Source organism: Dermacentor silvarum, chromosome 1, assembly GCF_013339745.2.
Source record: "Dermacentor silvarum isolate Dsil-2018 chromosome 1, BIME_Dsil_1.4, whole genome shotgun sequence".
Lineage (NCBI taxonomy): Eukaryota > Metazoa > Arthropoda > Arachnida > Ixodida > Ixodidae > Dermacentor > Dermacentor silvarum.
In genome coordinates, this window is record NC_051154.1 from 404,622,577 (window position 1) to 404,647,295 (window position 24,719).

Consider the following 24,719-nt stretch of genomic DNA (forward strand, 5'->3'; position numbering starts at 1 on the left):
TTCGCGCGATGGTCCCGTTTGCTTTCCCCCGTGCGTTCGCGCTCCGTGAAACCGCACGTCCTTCGCGCGCTTTCACTCACACATACTTCATATGGCGCGTGGCGCCGATATTATCGCCCTTGGAATTTATACGGTACCTCACAGCGACGGCAGAAACCCGACGGCAGAAATCTGCTTGGAGTATTCATATAATTGCTATCACAATAAAAGTGGCGGACATGTCTAAGGTCTGCGCGCAGTGATGAAAAATCACGCTTTTGTTCTTGCTTTTCCGTGACGCCTGTTACCCTTACAAAATTTTCTAGCAACATCGAATAAAATTTTTTTATACAAATGTTACTAGAACCTACCAAGGGTATATTGAAAGTTTTCAAACTGTTTTTAAGCTTCCTAAATAATTCATACCAACATCCTGTCGACTATTGGCCACTGATATTGCATAGAAATTTTATTTACAAACTTTCTTTAAACTATGAATGCACGTCATTCAAACATTAAAAACAGGGTTTAGTTACCATCTTAGAAACATCCTTCTAGCTTTTTTTCCAACTTTGTGTAGCTTGACCTACAAGCATCTTAGTAACTTTTTCCCTACTTTTTGCTATTCGCCCTGGAAATATCCTTGTAAGTTTTTTCCAACTTTCTCTTGGTCGCCCTAGAAACATCCTGGTGACATACCCACTTTCTCCAGCATTAAAAAAATTCTTGTAGTGTTCTGATGTAACCTAAACATGAGTGGGATATAAAGGTATGTACCTGTTAGCGAAACACACCAGTCTTTTCAAACACTGATATTTATTTTCCAAGCCTTTCACACATGTCCTCAGAAGCCACAAGCAAACAGTGACTATAATGTGGTCTTGATATATCCCGTGTTCTTGATAATATCCCCTTGCTACAAGCCGAAGGGAACAAAAATGCAATAATAGTTAGAATAGCCTTATGAATTGTGTATCTGGACGAGATATCATGTAGCAGTCATCCACAAAAATTTGACTTCAAATGACCCACAATCAAAACGAAGATTTCAACTGACTGCCTTGCCACACGTACTTATAATAGCATTCGCACCTCTGGGGTGCAAAGCTTCTTCTTATGCGACGTCCAAGTCGTTATTGGAACGCCACCCCAAAAGTGACTGGATCATTGCTGAAGCAGTACTGCTCCACAGAATATGCACGTGTTACATGTAGGAATCATACACTTGTGTGAAGTAGCCGTAAATCAGTTTAAACCATGTCTTTAGGTGGTAGAAAACATTTTGATTGACCCTTTAACTAGTGCGCATTATTCTGTTTGAAAACTCAATTTCCTAAAAGCACAACAAATTATTATATTAAAAAGTGACTATTTCAATATTTCCACCAAGTGCAGGGCAGCTTGAGCATGAAGCAAACTTCCTTGTGACATCTCAGTAAATCCGAGGTAGTGAGCACGTGCTACCACAAACCACAGACGCACATATCAGTTCTGGGCAGTAGTCACCACTGTTACCATGTCACTGGAAACTTGAGTATTAGGCAGCTGACAAGTAATAAGAGAAGGTAAAAAGGCTTGTTTGCATTTCAGATAAGTGAGAGCAAAGAACAAGCTTTATCCAACATCAACTGGATAAGGGCAGAGACACGTAGAAAAAAAATGCCAATGTAAAGGTGAACGCTTAGCGTTCAGCTGCACTGCCGTGGCTTGCAACTACTGCACGCAGAAAAAAAAGTGCCAATGTAATGGTGAATGCTCAGCATTTAGCTGCACTGCCGGGTGGCTTGCAAATGTTGCACTGGGCGGAATGTTATGATTTAGTAGTAGACCAGCTTCCAACCTTAAGCCAACCTGCCCTTGGGGCGCATATTAAACTTGGCACATTAAAAGGTTAATGGTCTGCTATATGCTTGAGAAATTACCTTCTCATACTGTGACTAGGGATTCAGCAGCTACATAATAAAGAATAAGATTTTGCTGTTTGTATGCTAATTTTAAGAGATGAAATAGGGTATGCAATACATAAGCGTGACCGATTAGAGGGAACAATATAGATGTACAGGCAATACTGTGAAAAGTCAGCTTCACAAGACTGCATAATAAAAATGACAAAAAGATACACATCTCGAGACCTTATGCCTCTCAACGATTATCTTAAAAAGGTAATCTCACTATATTAATATACAGCCTCTACAGAGTAAATCACGCATAGTTACTCAAATCAGAGCTATATTTAACTCAGAGGAGGCTAGTTTAGGTAAGTTCATTGAACTGAGGGCACTCCACATGACCAAAAGTGATATGCAAGTGATCTGCCACTAGGAATCATGAAAACGGCACACACAATAAAATTATTGCGGATTACACAAACATATCCTACAACACACAAGGTAGTGACAGTTTTGTACGCAGCTTTGTGAAAGCATGCAGATCAGGTGCTTTATCGTGGCGCACTCCAGCTTGCAGCAGTGCTGCAGGTTCCCGCGGGATGACTCCAGAATCCGCACAGCCTTCAGCTACAAGAAATGAATAATTTATTGCAATGTGAATCGGGAAACCTGTCATATCTGTGTAATGCGGAATTGTAAAAAGAGCCCCACACAAGCAGCTACATTAATCTGCGTCTCATTGTACAAATGTCTCATCCTTATATCTCAGGAGGTTACACGGCTATTTTGTAACAAATGAGCTTCCAAGAGGGAATGCAGCAAACATAAGACTACCAGGAAAATCATCAGCGAAACTCAAATATTTAGTAAAACAAAAGAGCATTGGATTATGAAAGAATTATTTAGCACATGAAAAGTCTTTTGAACCCTAGGCCGTGTTTGTATAGCGATGGTATTCCTTCGCGCTCTTCGTGAGTGGTTTGCGCGACGCTCCGCCCGTGTTATGAACTGGAATAGCCGGCCGTTCACGGTGGGTGGTAAGAGTGACGTAGGATCGAGCGCAAAGTATCGCTACGAAATCGCAGCCCTTACTTTATTACTGCAACGCACAGTCATTACCTATGACTGGAACAGCTGACATACTGTTCTTTAGATGAATATTTATATAAGTATAGTAAGCGCCACCGTCTGATTGAGATGTCTCGAATAAAAAGAAACCTCGTATAAATGCGCGAATACCTTAGCTTAGCGTCACTTACGGTCCCCTCCGGTTACTTTTCCCTCTCTCGGGCAACGCAGAGAAATTCGTCAGTTTTGCGTATTCAAGAGCGCGTTTCCCAGAAGCGTGAGAGACACGCAGTCAGCTTAGCTGCAAAATGACGAAGAAGACAAGTACGCGCCAAGTAAACACCATCGTTTATAGAGCTTTTAAAAATCACGCGTGGCATGTAGCACAATTATACTTCTTGGGTTAGATTACACTCGGGGGCGTACATTATTTGCACGAGAAATCAAAACGACAATTTGAATAATTAGTGAATGTTCATTAATTACCTGTTAAACTAAAGACTTCATGGTACGTATTGCAATTAACGAATTGTATCCGTGGACACCGAAAGCCATGTCCACGTTAAACGAACTCTGAGGATGAGAATAATTTCAAGATACGCCTTGCCAAGCTGAAGGTGATGAAATGCAGTGGTGTTTCAGTATTTTTTTAGCTTTAATGCATAAAAAGGCATGTCATTGAAAAGTGGAAGAAAAGTGCATATTTCCTGCGAGTATATGGTAACGCCTATCTCAAAAGTGCTGTTCGTTTCAAAATTTTGTTCCGAGTGAATGTGGCTAGTGAAATCACTGGCTTCAATTCGCGAATAGAAATATGCGGAGAAAATATTTAAATAAAAGTTTATTAGTAAAATTTTTATATTACTCAATTATGAATTATACTTACAATGTAAGCATATCCGCCTCTTTGACTAGTCCAGCTCAATAACTATATTCGTTTGATACGCTACAGGCGATTTTTTTTTAAATTTCAGTTTAAGCTAAAAAGACACCCAGCATATTACTGCTCCTTTTAGCACAAAGCTAAAATAGATGTCATTCCTAACAAAGCCATTTGCCACCGTTGCACCTTGCTGTGGATATACCAACTGATGCAGCATATGGTTTGCAAGTTACATGTCTGACAGAACAGCCACTACTGTCCCCATGATAAACCTTACCCGCACATCGGGGATAGTGCATACATTAAAATAGCAATGCAGTTCCGGGGTCTGCTGACCGCAGGAACAAAAAGCTCACAGCTGTACTTTGACGCCCCTTTCGCTTTCCCCCCCACTCTCTAGCCCATTCTACACGAACCACGCCCATGATGTAAGTGGCAGAGGTCAAGACTCTCGGCCTGGATGACACCGACTCCCTACTCTGTACTGAATAAAGCTGCTCTATGTATCTTGTTTTCAATGCACAAGATCGCGGTGCCTTTTCTCTATTGGGTGTGCCTTCCTTGTAAATGCACAGCGTTATATTAGGAGCTCTGAGCAAACTCATGTAAGGTAATTTTGGAACTTATCAATTCAACTTTAAAAAAATCAGTTTTCCGCTCCCAAATGCGGCAAAATATGCTAAAATCTTAAACTAGACCTAATAATGCCTTGTAGCACTGAAACATCACGAGGAAATCAGCGATAGTAATTGATGAAATCTAAAATACAACTGAATTTCTTTGTTTTTTGAGGAGTGTGAAGTGATAAGCTAACTTAAGAGTTTGAAAGTAGCTGATCTGTATATTCTAGGTAGTAAGCAGTCGTTTAGAATTTGTCACGTGACCATACGATAATTTGGGTTCTTGGGTCCTCTGGGCAAGTAGGCCACATCGTACGAAGCTCCGTCCTCCTCATGCGCTATTGAAACGCAGCTACAGCGCAACTGGCACACATTTGTCGCATATATGCCTCAAGTGATTCTTCATCGGTTCAAAAATACACGAATGCCTCTCAACTTCAGAGCCTGGTTACAAGCTAAGCTCCTAACGAAGAATGGCTGCTGTATGTCTAGCTTTTATAAAACGGTAAATGAATGGTTGATCAAAACACGATCAGAAGTTGTGGTAAATAAAAAGGCACTGAAGGACTTACATGTGTTCTGTAAACGCATTTATAAGAGCGCGTTGCAACGAAAACCTCCCACAGCGTATCCTAGAAAAATGAAATTGCTTCGTGATTAGGCTGCCCTAAACCGCGAGGGACAGGCTATAAGAAAAAAAAAAAACTCTCAAGTTGGCATTTGCGCCCTGCATTGGTTTGGAAACTTTTTCGTTGTCTCACTTCTGGTAATTTCTGATACTTTGCGTAGAAGATGGAGAATACTAATCAGACTTCAAGATTCGGTTATTGTGAATATTCCAAAACGCAGTTCCACTTCAAGTACGAGGTAGTCTACGATTAGTTTTCAAATGTTCGTATATTCGCCGACTTCCAGTTAATTCTGTTTCGCACGTCACCTTGTACCGGTTCCGCGTTTCAAGTCAGCTAGAGGTTTGTACGGCTGCCGCGGTAAAAGGCTGATGGCGTTGCCTAGCAACGCCGCATAAGTGGAAGCCGAGAAGTGGCCGCATGACTGGAGCGTCGATGATGAATTATCATAGGAACCACCGACAAGGAGCTACGTAGAGTACTTCCTAAGAGTGTGAGACGTTGATTCCACAGCTTCGCTGCATGTGATGTGGCAGTTGCTCAGACTGGCGTTCATCTGGGAAGAGTTTTTTTTCGTAGTGGAAGGTGGTGGTCCGATTTTCACCTCCAATACAAAGGCGCCAATGCTAAAGGAGCGTGTTCTCGGGCGACTGAGTGACGGGACCCGTCAGTCAACTGTTGGAGAGTTTCCTTGAAGCTATTTATTAGTTGCTCTCTATTATGGAAGTTTCGATTAAAGGTTGGGCCTCCCTACCGCTTGGGTAAGAAATGCATTACAGGTTTTAGTCGTCCAATGCAAGACTGAGGGCCATGAGTTAATTGCAGGAACCATGTGGGAAGTAGTTGCCCAATAGTGCACCAGGGAGGCCAATTCCTGTTCTGGTGAGGGAGTGACGCTGCTGAACCTTAGTGGGCCTTCCTAATTTGGCTGCACCTGGACAGGAATAGCCCCACTAGCACTCGGCAATATATGTGTATATATATACTGCAATGGGAATGATTGCCTAGCAGTACTCGATCTAGTGTTTCAGCGGTAGAACGAAAAAAGGCAATGGGAGCAATGGCGAAGCGGGCGAGCAAGCGTTGCTTGTCTTCTTCTTCCACCTTCACCAGCACCGTGGTCGGTGCATTCAGTACAAAGTATATATATATATATATATATATATATATATATACTTGTGCACTTTTTAGTATTAATCTGAAGACCAGCATCTGAAAGGCATTGGAGGACTTCGTCTAATCTCTGTAGGTGTTGGCTGAAGCTGGAAGAAAGAACAACGATGTCATCCAGATAACAGAGGCAGGTCTTCCACTTAAGGCCACGAAGAACAGTGTCGATCATACGCTCAAACGTGGCTGGAGCGTTGCACAGGCCAAATGGCATTACATTAAATTCGTAAAGTCCGTCAGGCGTGGCGAAAGCCGTTTTCTCTTTGTCAGCCTCGTTCATGGGAATTTGCCAATATCCCGATCGCAGATCAAGGCTGGAAAAATATTCCGCTCCTTGTAGTGTATCTAAGGCGTCGTCAATTCGAGGCATGGGATACACATCTTTGCGTGTAATCTTATTGAGCGCTCGATAATCAACGCAAAAGCGAACGGAACCATCCTTTTTCTTCACCAGAACGACAGGAGACGCCCAGGAACTGGATGAAGGTCGTATAATATTTCGTGCTAGCATGTCATCAACTTGTTCAATGATCTTCCGTTCCGACTGCGAAACACTATATGGGCGACGGCGTATAATTGCAGAACCGTCGGTTTCGATGCGGTGTGCAGCTACGGAAGTCTGGCCCAATGCGGTGGCACAGCTATCAAAGCAGGATTTGTGCTTAGCCAAAAGGGCGAGTAACGCATCCGACTGGGCAGCGGTTAGGTCAGAACCACTTAGGGCTCGGAGAGAAGAAGAATCCAAACCTGAGGTTGGTACTGGTGACGAAGAAGGGGAAAGCGCTGCGACAGAGATCAGTGGCGGGTCGGTGAAGGTTGCCACGGTCATCCCTTTGGGCAACAGCACAGGATCTGGGGTTGTGTTGCAGGCGTACAGGAGAGCTCGGCCACATGAAAACCGCACGAGACAAGGGGCGACTAGAATTCCTCGTGAAGTGCAGCGTGAAGAGGGAGTAACCAGTGCGTCTCCATCGGTTAGCTGGCCGGATGTGACAGCTACAATGTGTTCGTGACCAGGGTGCAGGACGTATTCTGCAGCGACAGCCAAGTTCAAGATGGAGGGTGACGACTCCAAAATAGGTGCATCCGTGGTATCTGTGTTGTGGACGACTTTCTCCCTACATGATATAACAGCGGAGGCAGAATGCAGGAAGCCCCAACCGAGAATAAGTTCATGGATGCACGCGGGTAGCACAATCATCTCAATGTGGTGACGAATGCCGTCGATCAAAACACGAGCCGTACATTTTCCGTCGGGGTGAATGGGTACGTTATTAGCGCCGCGTAAAACGGGTCCAAGATAAGGCGTTCTGACTTTATGGAGCCGTGAGCACAAATCACTACGCAGAACGGAAACAGCGGCACCAGTATCGACGAGAGCTTGCACAGGAACACCTTCGAGAGTTACAGATAGCATATTGGCCGGGCGACAAGGAGGTATTTCCGAAGTTCGACAGGACGCAGTTTTCCCTCCAAAAACTGCAATCCTTAGTTTTCCGAGTGTTGGTCAGAAAGGCGGGAGATGGGGCGAAGCGGTGATGCAGAGCGGCGGTAGGGTGAAGGAGAATGTCGTCTAGCCGAACGGGAGCCCTGAGGCAGACGTGGAGACGCTGGAGGAGATGGAGAACGACGCTGCGTAAAAGCGGACGGGCCTGGGTAGTAAGCGTCGTGTCGTCGGTTCTCGTCCCGCTCGAAATCGGCATAGCCTCGGCTTACATCCAGCTGGCGGCGACGGCAGTAACGCGATATGTGGCCCCGTATACCGCAGTAAAAGCAGACCGGACGAGGTGGACGCCACGGAGTATACGAAGGTGCAGCAGGTGCTCGGGCGCCCATAGAGGTCAAATGGCCGCAGGTGAGGTCAGGAGGCCCAGAAGGGACAGTAGCAGGTGGCATTGCAGCGACTTCCGCGTATGTGGGCATCGGGAACGCTGCTGGGGCAACAGACGTTGTCGGTGTCGTCATGGCTGCCAACTCCTCCTTCACAAGGTTGCGCAAGTCGAACGTTGGCGATGGGGCGGGAACAACAGTGGTTCGCCGCTGTTGCTGCTCCTGAAGTTCTTCGCGAATAATAGAGCGGATAAGAGCACGTAAATCAGAATGAGGTGGCATTGAAAGGTCGCTGTCACGGTGAAGACGGAGGGCCTGAAGCTCGTCCAAGCGCTGGCACGTCGATGTAATATCGTGAACCGAGGTAGGATTTTGGACAGCTAAGGCGTTGAATGCGATGGAACCAATGCCTTTAAGAATATGGCGAATGCGTTCGGCTTCCGTCATTCCAACGTTGGCGCGGCGGCATAGGGCCAGGACATCTTCGATGTACGATGTATATGACTCTTGTGGAAGTTGAACACGCGCAGCGAGCTTCTGTTTGGCCACTTCTGAACGGCCAGATGAAGACGCGAAAATTTGCCGCAAGCTGGTAGTAAACGCTGACCAGTCGGCGAAGTGAGTTTCGTGGTTAAAATACCACGGCTTCGCAACGTGGGTCAGATAGAATGCGACGTTAGTCAACTTCTGTCTATCGGTCCACCCATTGGCCGAACTCACGCGGTTGTAGTTGTCGAGCCAGTCGTCGACGTCTTCCCCGCGGAGACCCTCAAAGACTGGTGGATCACGATGAGGGGTGGTAATGGTGCACGATGTCAGTGCAGCCGATGTCGTAGGAACAGGAGCGTTAGGGGTAGCGATAGTGCCGGCGGCCGACGCAGGGGTGGTCATAGCTGTGGGGGTGGCCGGGCGCAGGCGGCGACCGGAACGTAGCTCCAGGTAGGGCAGGAACGCAGGAGGACGTCGGGATCTTGACGCGCCTCCACCACTATGAAAGACGGAAGACGACCAGGACAGGCAGCACTGGCAGACCCGTTTATTCCACCGGCACGGCCGAGGCTCAAACACGAAGAAGAAGAGAAACAGGGATGATGATGGCTATATACAAATGAGAACGATGAAGTACGTGAAATGTGTTTACAATATATACACCGTTCCCCACTCAATGACATCGCCCACTCCCAAGCGCGCGCACTAACCTACCGCGCGGGAGCAGGGGCGAGCTCAGAGGCCGGGGTTCTCGAGTTTCGGGACACTCTCATTACTTTCAACGAAATCACTAAGCACAATCACCTGGGTAGGAGGACTTATCCTCCACCTCATAGTAAAGTGTCTAGACCTCTGTCGTCCACTTTACGCATGCTTCAGACTAAGTCCTATCCCAACCTGGCCTTTTTTCATTCGATCACTCCAGAGGCTACTATACTTGCCCCGACTGTGCGGTTGTTAGCAATCTAGAACACATGCTCTGGTGATGCCCCTCGTTACAGGGGCCCAATCGCATCACGGAAGAAGAATGGAGCTCCGCCATCCAAAGCTCAGAACTGTCACGACAAACTTGGGCTAGCAGAGAAGAAGTTTGGGCGTGTTGGTAGGTCATTGTAATCTTAACTTTGATTCATAGCGCTAAAACGACACAAGGACGAGGAAGAACACGGAACGAGCGTTAACTTTCAACAATTGCTTTATTGCAGTTAGTAAGCATATATATACTCACTGGGAAAGGCACTGCAAAAGGCACTCATGTAGCTACTGTGCCAAAAGTGCAAGCTCTTTCTTGGATAAAAGAATAGACGGCGTGCTAACGCAATCATCACATCCTCTAGCTATCTCTGCTGCTTCGACAATTTCCCTCGTTATCTTATTCCTGTGGCGATACACAACAACAGTTTGTTTAAAGAGAGGGTAGCATGGTTCCTTCGCGTCACATTTTCTACAGTGGGCAGCCAGGTGCCCATCTATTGCGGTGCTCTCTATTTTATTATTATGCTCCGCCAGCCGCACGTTTAAACATCTGCCCGTCTGGCCCACCTAGTACTTCCCACACGAAAGTGGAATCAGTCATTGTTTGTTGGCTTCTTATGATATGTTTAGTAATAATCGGGCCCCTCGCTTCCCTTTCTGATCGGTCATTACATAACGAGGGCTCGAATCCGGCAACATTGATGCCTTCAGGTAGCATACGTGGGTTTATTGACCTGTTGCCATCACCCAATAAGATTACGTGCTCGTGAGTGAGTGAAATAACGTTTATTGGAGGCCGGCGAGGACGCGAACTCGTTGCGCACCCGGCTAGTCCCACCTGTGTGTGTGAGTGGTTTTGAAAAGGAAGAGAAGAGAAAAGTGCCGCGCCGTAACTGCCTCTCGTGTGAGGGCACCTCAACAGCGCTGCACGGGTGGGGGGAAGGGGGAAATAAAGTGAGAGAGAGGAGAAAGAGTAAAAAAAAAAAAAGAGAGAGAGCCCAGCGGTAAGGAGTGAGGGAAGCGGCACGACTTACAGCCGCGAGGAGAGGTTTGAGCCCTCCAGGTAATCGAGTAGCGCCGAGAAGGCGCGCCGGGCGATGGATGTGGGAGTCGCCGGGAACAGGAGTGCCCGTGTGCTGTCGGACGGCAGACCGAGGGCACGGTAGGCGGTGACAAGTGCGCCGCGTTCCGCTGCATACGCGGGGCACCTCAGGAGAACATGGTCGAGGTTCTCGACGTCGGCGCACCTGTCACAGAGTGGTGAGCCGCTTCCCGAGAGTCGATGTTTGCGCTCCGCCGTCCGGCAGCAGCCGATGCGGAAACGCAGAAGTAGAGCCCGATCCTGTCGGCTCAGGCCCCGGCGCGGAAGCAGCTTCGGGGGGTCGCCTCCGGCGACGCGAGGGTCGGGATGTCTCGTCTGCAGGTAGCCAGCCACGGAGTGACGGGCGATGTCGAAGGGCATCACGGCGGGCGACAGGGGCACCGGCGAGGTGTGGGCCTCCCTTGCAAGCCGGTCTGCTTCCTCGTTCCCGGGTAGCCCAATGTGGGAAGGCACCCACTGAAAAACGAGGTCGCATCCCAGCTCGCAAACGTCGTCCAGCTTACGTTGGAGTCGCTGGACGAACGTGTGGGCATGGTCCTCCCTGGCCAGCATGCACAGTGCCGCCCGTGAGTCCGAGAGGATGGCCGCCCGTGGAACGCGCCGCTGGTAGAGCAGCTCAGCCGCCAAGTCGATGGCTGCCAGTTCGGCGTGCGTCGAGGAGACGGCGCTCAGGACGCGGCACTGGCTCTGCGCAGAGATCTCGGGGGCCACGCAGGCAGCCGAAGCCGCCCCGTCCCGGAGCACAGAGCCGTCCGTGAACACCAGCACGCGGCCGGCAAGCTGCTCCTCGATGACGGCAGCCGTTTCCTGACGAAGGGCGATGGCAGCAGTGTTGCGTTTGCTCCTCACGCCAGGAACGGTGGTGCGGATCACGAGTCCGCGCCTGCGATGCGGAGGGGGAGGGGGCCACGCACTCGACGAGCCAGGGCCGACGATTCTGGTGAACTCGGCGACGCGGCGCCCCATGCCGGAGTTGGGCAGGGAGCGAAACCGGTCCACCAGCTGCTGCCCGTGCCGCGATCGGTACATGCGCTCGATGTGGTTGAGCGCCCTCCCCTCCGCGCGCAGAGAGACGGGGATCTCGCCCGCCTCGGCGAGGGTGGCGCCCACTTGCGATGAGTAGGGGAGGCACAGGAGTTGTCGGATGACGGCTCGGTGATCCGCGTCCAGTGCCTCCCACTTAGACGGGTGGAGGTCAGCAAGCGGCAGGCCGTAGAGCACCCTCGCCGACGCCACCGAGTTGTAGATCCGCAGCGCCAGGGTGGGGGAGCAGCCGTGGCCGCGGGCCAGCAGAGAGCGAGCAGCGCACGCCACCCGCCGGGTCCCCTTGCGAAGGGCAGCCACTGCCGGCTGCCAGTTGAGGAGGCGGTCGACGACGAGGCCCAGGTATCGCACTCGCCTCCGCCACGGGAGGGCCGCTCCGCGAAGAGTGAGACTCGGGATCTCGTAGCGGCCCATGTAGCGGGGGTGCACGAGGAGGGCCTCCGTCTTCTCCGCCGACAGGGTGAGGCCGATGCCGCTGATGTAGGCGTCGACCGCGTCCAGCGCGCACTGCACACACTTTCGCACTGCACAGCTGTTGGTGGTGGGGCCGGTGGCGAACAGCGCGATGTCGTCCGCGTACACAGCGACGCGGACCTCGTACGCCGGCAGCTGGGGGATATAGTCGCCGATGCGTGCGAGCGCAAGGTTGAAAAGGAAGGGGCTCAGAACACTGCCCTGCGGCACACCGGTCGAGACGGCGCGCGGCTGGCTGAGTGCCCCTCCCACGCGCACACGCATCGTACGGCCACTGAGGAACGCCCCCACATACGCGAGCATCCTCCCCGAGACGCGCATGGCACTGAGCGCATCGATGATGGTGGCGTGCGGCAGTCGGTCGAACGCGCTCACCACGTCGAGGAGCACGAGGTAGCTCACATCACCCCGATGCTTGGCCTCCTCGAGGGTCGAGACGACGTCGGCCAGGGAGTCGGCGGCAGCTCGCAGTCGGCGGAACCCGCTTTGCTCCGGCGCCATGGTGTCGAGTGCCGCGGCAATCCACTCGAGGCGCCGAAGCGCCATGGCCTCGAACACTTTGCCGGCGGCAGAGGTCAGCGACACTGGACGGTACGAGGCAGGGCTGTTCGAAGGTTTGCCGTTCTTGAGCAATGGAACAACCACTGCCTCGCTCCACCCCGTCGGCATGACCCCGGTTCGCCAGACGGTGTTGTAGGCGTCCAGGAGGAGATGTAGTTGGTCTCGGTCGAAGTTCCGCAGCATCTGGTAAGTGATGCCGTCAGAACCGGGGGCCGAGCGACGCCCACGTGACGCGAGCACCGTGCGCAGCTCTCCGATGGAGAAGTCTGCCGCGCACAGTGCGTCAATCTCCTCCAGGGTGCCCGCCGAGGGGAAGTAGCGCCGGGGGGCCATGAGCTCGCGCCGGGGGTGGGGGTGAGGCTGCAGGATTCCGCCGGTGGGCCGTGTTGTGGCTGCAGGAGGCGGGCAGAAAGTGGCGGCGAGCAGCTCTGCGAGCTGCGCGTTGGTGATGCCGCGCGCCACCGCGATGGAAAGTGCGGGGCAGCGCGGGACACGGGGACGCAGTACGGCGCTGAGGATGCGCCACGGGCGCGAGCGGGCGGTCGCGTTGTCCAGCGAGGAGCACAGGCTGGACCAGCTTGCACTGCGGCGCTGCCGTGCATGGCGCCGGCAGACCGCGTCCAACCGGTTGTACACAGTCCAGTGCTCCTGCCTGTCGGTGCGCATCGCCACACACTGAGCCCTGCGTCGCGCAGCTCGCAGGTTTAGCTGCTTCATGTCCGGCACTGGCGTTCCGGCGGGCACTACACAGCGGGTCGTGGCCGCACGCGCGCACTCGGCGATGTGCTCGAAGAGGCCGCTCTCCGAGACTGGCAACACAGCACACAGTTCCCGGAAACGCGGCCAGTTCACCACACTGTAGGTCCGCGTGGGCACATGGGCGGCGGCGTGAGGGACGAGGAAGATCGGGAAGTGGTCCGACCCCCGCGTGTCGGGGTTGCGTCGCCAGATATAGTGGCAACGCTCCGACACCAGCGCAAGGTCGATAGCCGTCCCCGCAGAACCTCGACGCACGAAGGTGGGCCCGCCCGTGTTTGCCACAAGCAGACCCGCTCGTAGTGCACAGTCCAGCAATTTTCGGCCGCTCGCGTCGATGCGCGCGCAGCCCCACGCCGTGTGGTGCGAATTGAAGTCGCCGCAGACGACGAGGTCCCCCCCAACACGGCCGCACAGGTGCACCACAAATTCGGGGTCCCATGGCTGACTGGGGCGAACATAAACACTGGCGACACATGTGTCGGTGGCCCCGACGCGCACGGTCACCGCCACGGACTCCACGTTGGCACTTGTTAGGTCGTCCACTCGCACCACGGCCTGGGCGAGGTCGGCGCGGACGTAAAGCGATGCGCGCGACCGCCCAGCCGGGTGGAGAGGATCGATACACGGACTGGCAGTGCATGACGCCTGCTGGCAGCTGGTGGCGCTATGGTACGCCACGAAGCCCGGCAAGTTGAGCTCTCCCGCGCGCGCGTACGTTTCTTGCAAAGCAAGCACGTCGCACTCGCCGAGGAGAGCCCCACCCGCGAGCTCAGGATGACGGCGGCGCATCGAACGCACGTTCCACTGAACGATGCGCGGCCGTTGTTCCCTGGACGTGCTAGCCATGCTGAACCAGGGCGTCATGCATTGCCAGCGCCGCCACACACATGTGACGCGCCGGCGAGTCGGCGGGTACCAACTCGAGGAGGGAGCGGAGAGCCGAGGCGAGCGCCGTCACCACTAGCTCGGTTGTGGCCGGTGGCGAAGCTCCGGGGGGCTGCGCCGGGTTGTCGTCGGTGGCGGGCGGTTCGCCCGAGTCGCCTCTGGTACTGCTGCTGCTGCCTGCTTGTGCTCCACCCGTGAGGGCCGCGGAATATGATAGCCCCGGCTGCAGTCGCGACGAAGGTGGCCCCCGCTTTGTCGCCCGCTGGGTAACGGGATGTTGCTTGGGTGAGGGTGCTGCCGTAGCGCCACTGCCCCGCACAAGCTCCAGCGCTTGTTTGCGCGTGATGCGCGGCTTGGAATTGGCGAGAGTGGCAGCAACCCTTCTTTCTAGCTGCCACTGGGGACAGCGCGGCTCCGTTGCGGCGTGCGGGCCCCCGCAGTGGAGACACCGATGTCGCTCCACAGTGCAGGCGCTCGTCGTGTGCCGGCCGGCGCACTGCAAGCAGCGGGGGTCGCGCGAGCATGTGACGGTCGCGTGGCCGAAGAGGCCGCATCGGCCACACTGCAGTGGTCGCGGCAGCCGCGGTCGCACGGCGCGCCGCCGGCGAAATAGCAGGACTTCCTCGGGGACACTGCTGCCGGCGAATCGCAGCGTCACGGCGTCACCGCTCCTTGTGACCGCCACCACAGGAACCGACGACTCAAGGCCCTCGTAGATGGTAGCTCCATCGAATGTGGGGTCGACGTCAAAGAGCGTGCCTGTGCACGTGTTCAAGAAAAGGGCCTTTGCCCTCACGCGCACATCACAGATGACGCGGACCGCCAGCAGTGCCGTGAGGTCCTTGCCCGGGAGCGTGTCCACTGCCACGACGTTCCTCCGGAGGTTTGGGCGGACCCGATGCGCGCCAGGAATCCCGGAGAGGAACGCAGCGATCGCGTCACTCGATGCCGCCAGGAAGTGCGACCTCCGGGCCACTGGTCTGTAGAGTACCGTGTACTCGCGGGTCGGGAGGTCGCCGTCAGTGACTTGCGGTTGGTGGGGAGCCACGAACGGGACGAAGCGTTGCCGCTTTTCCCTTCCTGGCCCTGCAGAGTGGACGCCCTGTACGCCGTCGCTGCCAGGAGGTTCAGAGGGCTTCGGGTGATCCGCCAAGTCGAGCTGCTCTCGAGTGCCCTTGTTCTTTCCTTTTTTCTTTTTTTTCTTTTTCTCTTGGCCGGGCGCGCCGTTGAGAGAAGAGAGGCGGGGCTCGGGGAGAGAGGGGCCGCGTGGAGAGGAATCCTCGTGCGCATGTGTAGCGCCGCTCTCCTGCTCCCCGCTGCCCGCGGTGTTGTTGTTGCCAGCCTCGGGTATCGCGCGTTGTCTGCGAGCGTCATGGAATATACGTCTTTATCCATGAAATCAACGTTTTATCAGCCCACATCACTACTCCTGTGAGATTTTACGGGCCCAGTTCGCATTGCGTCGATAGATTCAAACGCGTTTTTCTTTTTTTCTTTCTTTTTTTTTGTCCTCCGGATCAGGATCATAGGGGCTGGGGGCTCTGGAATAATTTCGACCACTTCGGGTTCTTTAACGCGCACTCACACCTTACGGCACACAGGTGCCTTGCATTGCGACTCCCTCAAAATGCGACCGTCGTCGTCGAGGTCAGCAGTAATCACCCTATGCGTGCTGTACGTACGACCTGTAAACTGCAGTCATTACCCGATTACTTCTCGACGTACAAACCACTTTGTGCCAGCGCTTGAAGACGTGTAGCATGTCCTTTCGACGCTCAAATAAGCAATTTACTATGATTTCAGACAGCAACAGATCTGGTCATAAAATAGTTTATTTAAGTGAGGAAAACAACTATGGTAAAATTTGATCTACAACACGCAATATTTCGGTGCTTTTAGTTTATTCTCAGTGCCCTGCTGAATGACACCTTTAAGCAAAAAAAAATGAATCCTTGTTACGCAATGAAAACGTACAACTGATGCTGTCAGGGCAGCAGAATGCTCTAGGCAACCAATTTTTGGCACATCACCAATTGATCAACTGCATAAACTTTGCCAAGCTTTGGCATGCAATTAAACGAGTGAGTTTGTTTTCAATAAGGGCATTAATTGACCAGCTTGTAGAATGGTTCTGATAGACTGGTAGATATAAAAGGCCCCCAAGGTCCCTTCTGTTTGTTCTTTAGATTCCACAAAGGTTTCGTTGTGAAGCTGCCCAGCCAAGTAGATGCTACAGCTGGGCCGCGATTTTGTAGCGATGTCTTATGACTTATTTTGGAATAGTCTTATCATCCACCGCTCACGGCCGGCTGATCCCGTTGATAACGCGAGCGGACCGTCGCTCTGACCACTGACAAAGCGCGATAAGCGCGAAAAGGCATTATTACTTTAAAGTCATCGCTACAAAATACCGGCCCTGGCAAGTCCTTCTCCAATGAAGAACACTACCATTTTGGTTAACACAACAGGCGCAGCATTTCGTTCAATGCAAACTCTGCAGTCCAGTAACGAGCAATGTTTTGTTTAAACTTTTGCAGTGACCACAGTTCCAAAGGTCGCTTAAGCTCGATAATGAACAATTCTTCTGCGACTGGACTGGGCATGCCATCCCGCTGTATATTTACAGCCTCCACGTCTGCCGGTGGGCATGTATTCCCCCGTCTTGTCAATAGACAAGCGCCGCTTCTCTTGTAAGATAATAATAATAATAATACTTTATTCGAGCGAGCGGCGGCTGAGAGAGGGCTTGCGAGGAGACCTGCGCGAGCGCAGTGATGTTGGCCTCCTCCTGCGCATGGCTGTCGTCCGCCACCGCGCCCGGCGAAGCGAGCGACAGCAGAGAAGAGAGGGCTTGTGAGGAGGAATCGTCCTGCGCGAGCGAGGAGACATTGTCCCTCTGCGCATGGCTGTCGTCTGCTACCGCGCCCGGCGAAGCGAGCGGCGGCTGAGGGGAGAGGGCTTGCGAGGAGACCTGCGCGAGCGCAGTGATGTTGGCCTCCTCCTGCGCATGGCTGTCGTCTGCTACCGCGCCCGGCGAAGCGAGCGGCGGCTGAGAGGAGAGGGCTTGCGAGGAGACCTGCGCGAGCGCAGTGATATTGGCCTCCTCCTGCGCATGGCTGTCGTCTGCTACCGCGCCCGGCGAAGCGAGCGGCGGCTGCGGGGAGAGGGCTTGCGAGGAGGAATCGTCCTGCGCGAGCGAGGAGACATTGTCCCTCTGCGCATGGCTGTCGTCCGCTACCGGGCGCAGGAGAGCAGGCGGCAGCAGAGGGGAAATATCCGGAGCATGGTCACCGGCGCCATCGTAGTCCCACCTCTGGACTCGTGAGGCCTGGGGCAGAAAGGATGTTCCACAGCCACCTCTATGGTTTGTGAGTGGTGGCGCTGGCTAACATTCCCAGGGTTAGTTCAGTTGTAGAACATAAATACTCCAGAAAGCGGACGGAAAAACTGCTCCGCGGTGGCTCATTTTTAAGCGCATCGCACGCGTAATGCGAGCACGTGGATTCGTTCCCCACCTGCGGACAGTTGTTTCTTCATCCATTTTCATTTCCATTAATTTATCATGTATTTAATGCAATCAGTACGTACAAGTAATTTCCCCTATGTTGTCCTTGGCGTCATTGTTTGTTGGCTTCTAATGATATGATTAATTATAATCGGGCCCCTCGGTTCCCATTCTTCACTTCTATATATATATATAGCACGCAAGCGTTAGAGCCGACCGTTGAATCAGTTCAGGGACCTGGACTGACCTACTAGACAGCGTTGTTAAGGATGCCCCACTGCATCGGGCCTCTTCTTCACTACAATTACCCAAGGGGCGAAAAGGGAGCCGTCGGGCTACCTAACAGTTCGTCACTATTAGTGTATCGTAATACGGCTTGTGGCGTTCGATGTTGCCAGTGTCGCGTCCGCGACGGCGCATGTCCGAAAATTGTTCAACGGGCTCAATCACATAGTTGACGGGTGATTCACGCTCGACGATGCGGTAGGGACCTTCATACTTGGGCATTAACTTGAAAGACAAACCAGGTGCAGCGGAAGGAACTGAGAGCCACACAAGCGCTCCAGGAAGAAAGGTAGGCGCAGAGGTGGTGTCAACGTGAGTCTTCTTATGACGCTCTTGGTCATTGGAGGTAAAGGCCCAGGCGAGGTCGCGGCACTCTTCGGCATGTCTCACGGTATCAGAAATGGGCGCACATTCAGATGCGTCGGACCGGTATAGTCGCATTGTGTCAATTGTGTGCAATGGGTGCCGGCCGTACAATAAGATATATGGTGAAAAACCAGTAGCGCTCTGCGTAGCGGTATTGTACACGAAGGTTACGAAGAGCAGAATCGCGTCCCAGTTCGTGTGGTCGGAGGAGACGTACACTGCATGTCGCCGAGTATACGGTTGAATCATTCCGTGAGTCCATTGGTTTGGCGATGGTACGCCGTTGTTGTGCGATGAACACCGTGATACTCTTTGAGAACAGCTTTAACAACTTCGCAGAGGAAGACAAGTCAGCTGTCACTGAGCAGCTCCTGGGGTGGCCCATTACGTAGGATGAATCGACGAAGCAGGAAGGAGGCAATGTTGCGCACTCTAGCTGCCGGAAGTGCCGGAATTTGAGCGTATCGCACAAGGTGGTCAGCTGCCACAATGGCCCAGCTGCCCAGGGACCCGTACAAATCTATACCGACGCGCCCTAAGGCGCAAGGTAAAGGTTGCAGCCAAGCTGGCGAGAGGCATGCATGGTGAAGATTTCCGGCGCTGGAAATCGGGATAAGAGCGTACGTACTTTTGAACGTAGCTGTAGTACATCCCTCGCAAGTAGGACAGCTGTTGAAGGCGCTGGTAAGTCTTTAAAACGCCAGCGTGGGCATACTGGGAATCGGCGTGGAAAGCTGCGCATATTTCGGAACGCAGGCTGCGAGGCACTACCAACAACCACTGGCGTCCGTCGGAGGTGTAATTGCGCCGGTGAAGCAGGTCGTCGCGAATGGCGAAATGGTGAGCTTGACGGCGCAACGCGTGGTTTGTTGACCTGGTCGCTGGATCAGAGAACCAGCCTATAATCGACGCAATCCAGGGGTCCTTGCGCTGCTCGGAAACGATGGTGCGACGGTCAGTGGAAGCAGGGGCGGATCCAGGTTTTTTCTGAAGGGGAGGGGGTCAGCTTCTGTCAGTGATGATGATGATGATAGTAGCCTTTATCATTTACCGAAATTCACCGTTTCTGCTCACGATAAACCCGCGTTTTATACGGCTAGAGCAACACCTGTAGCCCGCCGTGGTGGCTCAGTCAGTTGAGGCATTGCGCTGCTGAGCACTAGATCGCGCGTGGCATACCGGCCGCGGCCGCCGAATTTCGATGTAGGCGAAATGCAAAAACGCACGTGTGCTTGCGTTGTAGTGCACGTTAAAGAACCCCTGGTGGTCAAAGTTAATCCGAAGTCTTCCACTACGGCGCGTCTCATAATCAGAACTGGTTTTGGCACGTAAAACCCCAGAAAGAGGAAGAAGCCCTATAGCGAAGCCAGGTATCGGTTTCTCCGAGCTTATAGGAAAAGGACGTTACCCAATACAGCCATGTGCTTGGCGGCTGTGCCTGATAATGCAGGTTGTTCAAAACTAAGCTTTATGGTTTTCTTAAAATTAGGCACTGGGAGGCACGCGAAGACCACCTTTGCAAATAAGTTATGTGGCCAGGGGGCACAAAGTGAGATGATAATTATCGCTGTGAGCAGCCCAATTATCTAAAATTGAACAATTATTTTTGTCGACTGCAGTAAGTGGGTATTTTTGTATTGAAAACTTAGAGGCAGTCATGTTTCTACACAGTTTCAGTCGGAATTAAGAATTATTCTAGCGTGTTCGTGCTCCGAGATATCAGACTCCAAATTTCAGTTGCGCTGCGCAGAGTTATCGACTCGACGCGAGAGCGGTTTATGCTTTGCGTTGCTGTGGAAGGGAGGCATTTTGAACATTTTTAGGGCATTGACATCTTGATGGGTGAAGTGTTGTCATGAGATTTGTGCATGACAACACCAAAGTTAAAGCGGCAGTATGAAATATTCGTTAGCATAGCTAAAAATGTTTCAGCTGTTGATGGTGCAGTTGTTGCTTTTGATTTCAATAAAACTTACAATACGTGGAAATCAGCAGTCACTTTATTTGCATAGCCCAAACAAGGACCATGCCCGGTCGTCTAGTCACCATTACGCACGCGCACTGCCCTCCGGCTTCTCCGCTCGCGCCATTATCTCGGCATGGCAGCTGCCGCCATCTTTACAGGCTGCGCGGTCGCATGTTACGACAGCGGTTACGGGTTCTTCGATTTTATTGCGATAGCAATTATATGGACACTTGAACCGGATTTCTGCCGTCGGCGTCGCCGTCGTCGTCGCCGTCGTCGTCGCCGTCGCCGTGAGGTTCCCTATAGATAAAATCTTCGCCGCGCGCCGTATGCCCGAGAGGAAGCGTGCGGAGACGCGCGCTATCACGGAGAGCGAACGCACTCAATCTCCCACGCGCAAGCAAGGAAGCAGGAAGCCAGCGCCGGAGGGAGCAAGGGGGGGGGGGGGGGGGCGCACTTCTCTGCCAACAACCGCGCTCGTCGCTCGCTCGCACCGTCTCTTATCTCCACACGGCTCTGACCTTTAAGTGCATTCGCCGCTCAGTTTCCGTTGAAGCGATAGACCGCACGTACCTTCGCCCGCTGCGGCGTATGCTTGCTGCCAGCGTTTTGACAGTCGTTGTCTGCTGTCATTCAGTGCGATCTCTTCGTGTTTGTGCGCGCTCACACCACGCTTGTTCATTCAGTTCGTAATAGTCGGGCCACATTTTCCAACGCACGCTACACACGCAATGCTGCCCGGATCGGCAGTGCAGCGCTACAGGTGTGTCCCTTCGCACGCGCTGCCCACGGGAAGCGCTTCTCATCAACACCACCGTTTCACACGCGCCTTCTCGTGGTCATCGAGTCTCTCTTCATGTCGGTCTACTTACGCCGCAGCACACCTGCTTACTTAATCAGCTCATGTTTACTACAATTCATATTGCTACCAAAGCCGATCACCTTACTTCGTATGACATTGCTGTGTTGCTATCGCATTCATTGCTTCGCCCTTAGGGCGAAACTGTGACATTTTTTTTTATTTCGACAGCCATGAGGGGAATGGGGGTACTTATTATCTTTGCCAATGCCTCCGCCGCGTTGTCAGACTAAACGCTGCACCCAACAGCCGCGTCACATCAGGTAGGAGCTTTGCGCTGATCCTCACTCTCTTGCATGCGTAATCATGCGAACGACAATTAAAATTTGGAGTTGGATATATCGGAGCATAGACATGCTAGAAGAATTCTTCCAAGTGAAACTGTCCAGAAACACGACTGCCTCTAACTTTTGAATACAAACATACACACTTACTGCAGTCTATAAAAATTAATTATTCAATTTTGGTTGATTCGGTTGCTGACAGCGATAATTATCTCACTTTGTGTCCCCCTGGCCACACAACTTATTTGCGCAGGTGGTCTTCACGTGCCTCCCAGTGCCTAATTTTAAGAAAACCATAAAGCTTAATTTTGAACACCCGGTATATCAGCCTGTATTGTTTCTTAAAATAAAATTTGGGATGGTCTGTCGCAGGTTCGTTATAAATGCGTAAGCACGGGTCCGTCTTTGGAGTTCTGTTGGGACACCTTGATTTCCTTAAGAAGATTCTTTGTGTTCAGCTGAAACACCTTCGTTTCAACGCGGCAACCACTACGCTGGTTGTTTACGATATGCGGATCACCGTGTATCAAGACTCACGACGCCACCTACAAGAAGAACTATGTGGCGTAGTAGCCGTGAGCGTGAGGCAGCGTCTTCATGTTTTGTTTCCCATGCGACGTCATCCTTTTACACAAGGCGCGCATCTGCTCCCGTTTCTCTAACCACGCGACGCCATCCTAGGCCCGCGCGCTGGCGTTGGCCGCTGACGTCCCGCTCCCCCACTTCTCAGCCGCGGCTCTAGGCTTCGCCCCGCTCCGCGAGAACGCCCACTCAGATAAACGGATCCGGCGGGCTTGAGCCTCCTATGCCTAATGCCCGACAATAAAACTGCGAAGTTACAATGAAAAACTTGTAGCGTACGAACGGTACTGTGCTCGTACTGGATATTGTCAACGTGTAACTGTGATCACAATGAGTGCTACAGTTAAAAGAAGTTGCCTATGCGTAGTTCTTAGTTTAGCTGTTACTTGTTATTATCTATATATGAAAACTTCAGCAAGAGATCTCTTTCATTAAGCAGGTTGGTCGCAGAACCGATGACAGCCAATGAGGCAACCGTTGACACCCCAAGGGGAAACTAAGTTAATCAGGCGCGAAGACGCTCGAGCGGACATCGGCGTGCTTGGCAAAAGGGACGTCCCCTCGTTCATTCGACGCCACCGACGGGACGAGTAAGGCAGGGCCGGCGCCAGGAGGTCCAAGGTGTTCATGAGAAAAATTAACTACGGCAACTTCGCGACACCACACCCCTACGGAGTACAACTAAGCTTGTGAGCCAGCTAGCTTTACTTATACATGGCTGATACCACTCGTACTCACGAAAAATAATTTTGAAGAATTCTGGTGGCCATATTCTTTTTTGACAAGGCCATCCCCCTATCAGCGAGGGAGCGATACAGAAATCTGAGGGGGGGGGGGGGGGGGTCAGGACATCTGGACATCCCCCCTGGATCCGCGCCTGAGTGGAAGACACAGTACACCGAGATATATTGTTGTCAGCCAAGGAAGAGCGTGAGAGGGCATCGGCGTCTGAAAGGTGCCGTCCGCTGCGGTAGAGTACGCGGATGTCGTAGTCTTGCAGGCGAAGTGCCCAACGTGCAAGACGGCCGGAGGGATCTGTCAATGACACCAGCCAACATGGTGCGTGGTGGTCCGTGATGACATCAAATCGGCGGCCATACAAATATGGGCGGAACTTATTAAGAGCCCAGATGATCGCGAGACATTCTTTTTCTGTCAAGGTGTAGTTATTCTCGGCTTTCGTAAGCGTTCGACTGCCACAAGCAACGACATACTCAGGGAACCCTTGCTTACGTTGTGCGAGGACAGCGTCAAGGCCAACACCGCTGGCATCTGTGTGTACACCTGTAGGGGCCGTCGGGTCGTAGTGGCGCAAAATTGGGTGGGAAGTCAGCAAACGACCAAGACTCGTGAACGCCTCGTCGCACTCTGATCACCACGAGGTGAGGAGCCCGTTGCTCCCTAGGAGCTCCGTCATGGGCGATACGATGGCGGCGAAATGCTGAATGAAGCTTCTGAAGTATGATCACAGACCGATGAAACTGCGCCATTCTTTGATGGACGTTGGCTTGGGAAATTTGGCAACGCCGCCAAGTTTGTCGGGGTTGGGGAGAGTTTCGTCCTTGGATACGACATAGCCAAGTATTATGTGTTGCCGTGCAGCAAATTGGCACTTCTCTATGCTTAATTGCAGGCCGGCGTTCGATAAACACGTCAAAACACCCTGGAGGCGTTCGAGGTGCGTGGTGAAGTCGAGCGCGAAAACCACAATGTCGTCAAGATAACACAAACATTAGTGCCACTTAAGCCTCGCAGAACTGTGTCCATCATGTACTCGAATTTCGCGGGCGCATTACAGAGTCCAAAAGGCTTGACGTTAAACTCGTACAAGCCGTCGGGCGTGATAAAGGCTGTTTTCGGCCGACGAACTTCTTCCATAGGCACTTGCCAATACCCGGAGCGCAAATCCAGAGATGAAACGAACTCGGCTCCTTGCAGGCCGTCAGTTGCGTCGTCTACGCGTGGTAGGGGATAGACGTCCTTGCGAGTGATCTTGTTGAGCCGGCGATAAGCGACGCAAAACCTTACCGAGCCGTCCTTCTTTGTAACAAGGACGACAGGAGAAGCCCATGGACTTTTCGTCGAATTACTTCGGCTCGAAGCATGTCGTCGACTTGCTCGTTAATCACGCGACGTTCGCTGGCAGAAACGCGATACGGGCGTTGTCGCAATGCTGGGTGGGAGCCAGTGTCCATGGGGTGCCTTACAGTTGAAGTCCAACCCAAGGAAGCTTGCCCCACGTCGAAAGACAGACAGACAGACATACAGACATGAACTTTATTTGGTCCTGAGGAACTACGTGTGGACCCCCCGTGGGAAGTCCGTAGTAGTCGCTGGCCGCGTCCACGTAGGGGCAGGAAGACCGTGGTCCTCCGCCCTTTCCCAGGCCCTCTGGACAGCCTGGAGTTGGACTGAGAGCACGCTGCTTTTAAGGACATTGTCCCAATCCGCTTCTTTGTTTAACGGTGCGTTACGTAACGCAGACCAACAGCCTCACAGAGGGTCTTAACAGAAC

The 24,719-nt window shown here is 52.5% G+C and overlaps 1 long non-coding RNA gene across 3 annotated transcripts in view; it reads left to right on the plus strand.

Moving 5' to 3' along the window:
- LOC119454681 (uncharacterized) overlaps positions 1-4,346 on the plus strand; it is a 66,687-nt gene extending 62,341 nt beyond the window's left edge. For all 3 annotated transcript variants that reach the window (XR_007465177.1, XR_007465178.1, XR_005192619.2), the window contains one exon: positions 4,220-4,346. This is a non-coding gene — a long non-coding RNA (uncharacterized LOC119454681). The remainder of the gene's footprint in view (positions 1-4,219) is intronic.
- Positions 4,347-24,719: the final 20,373 nt, after the last annotated feature.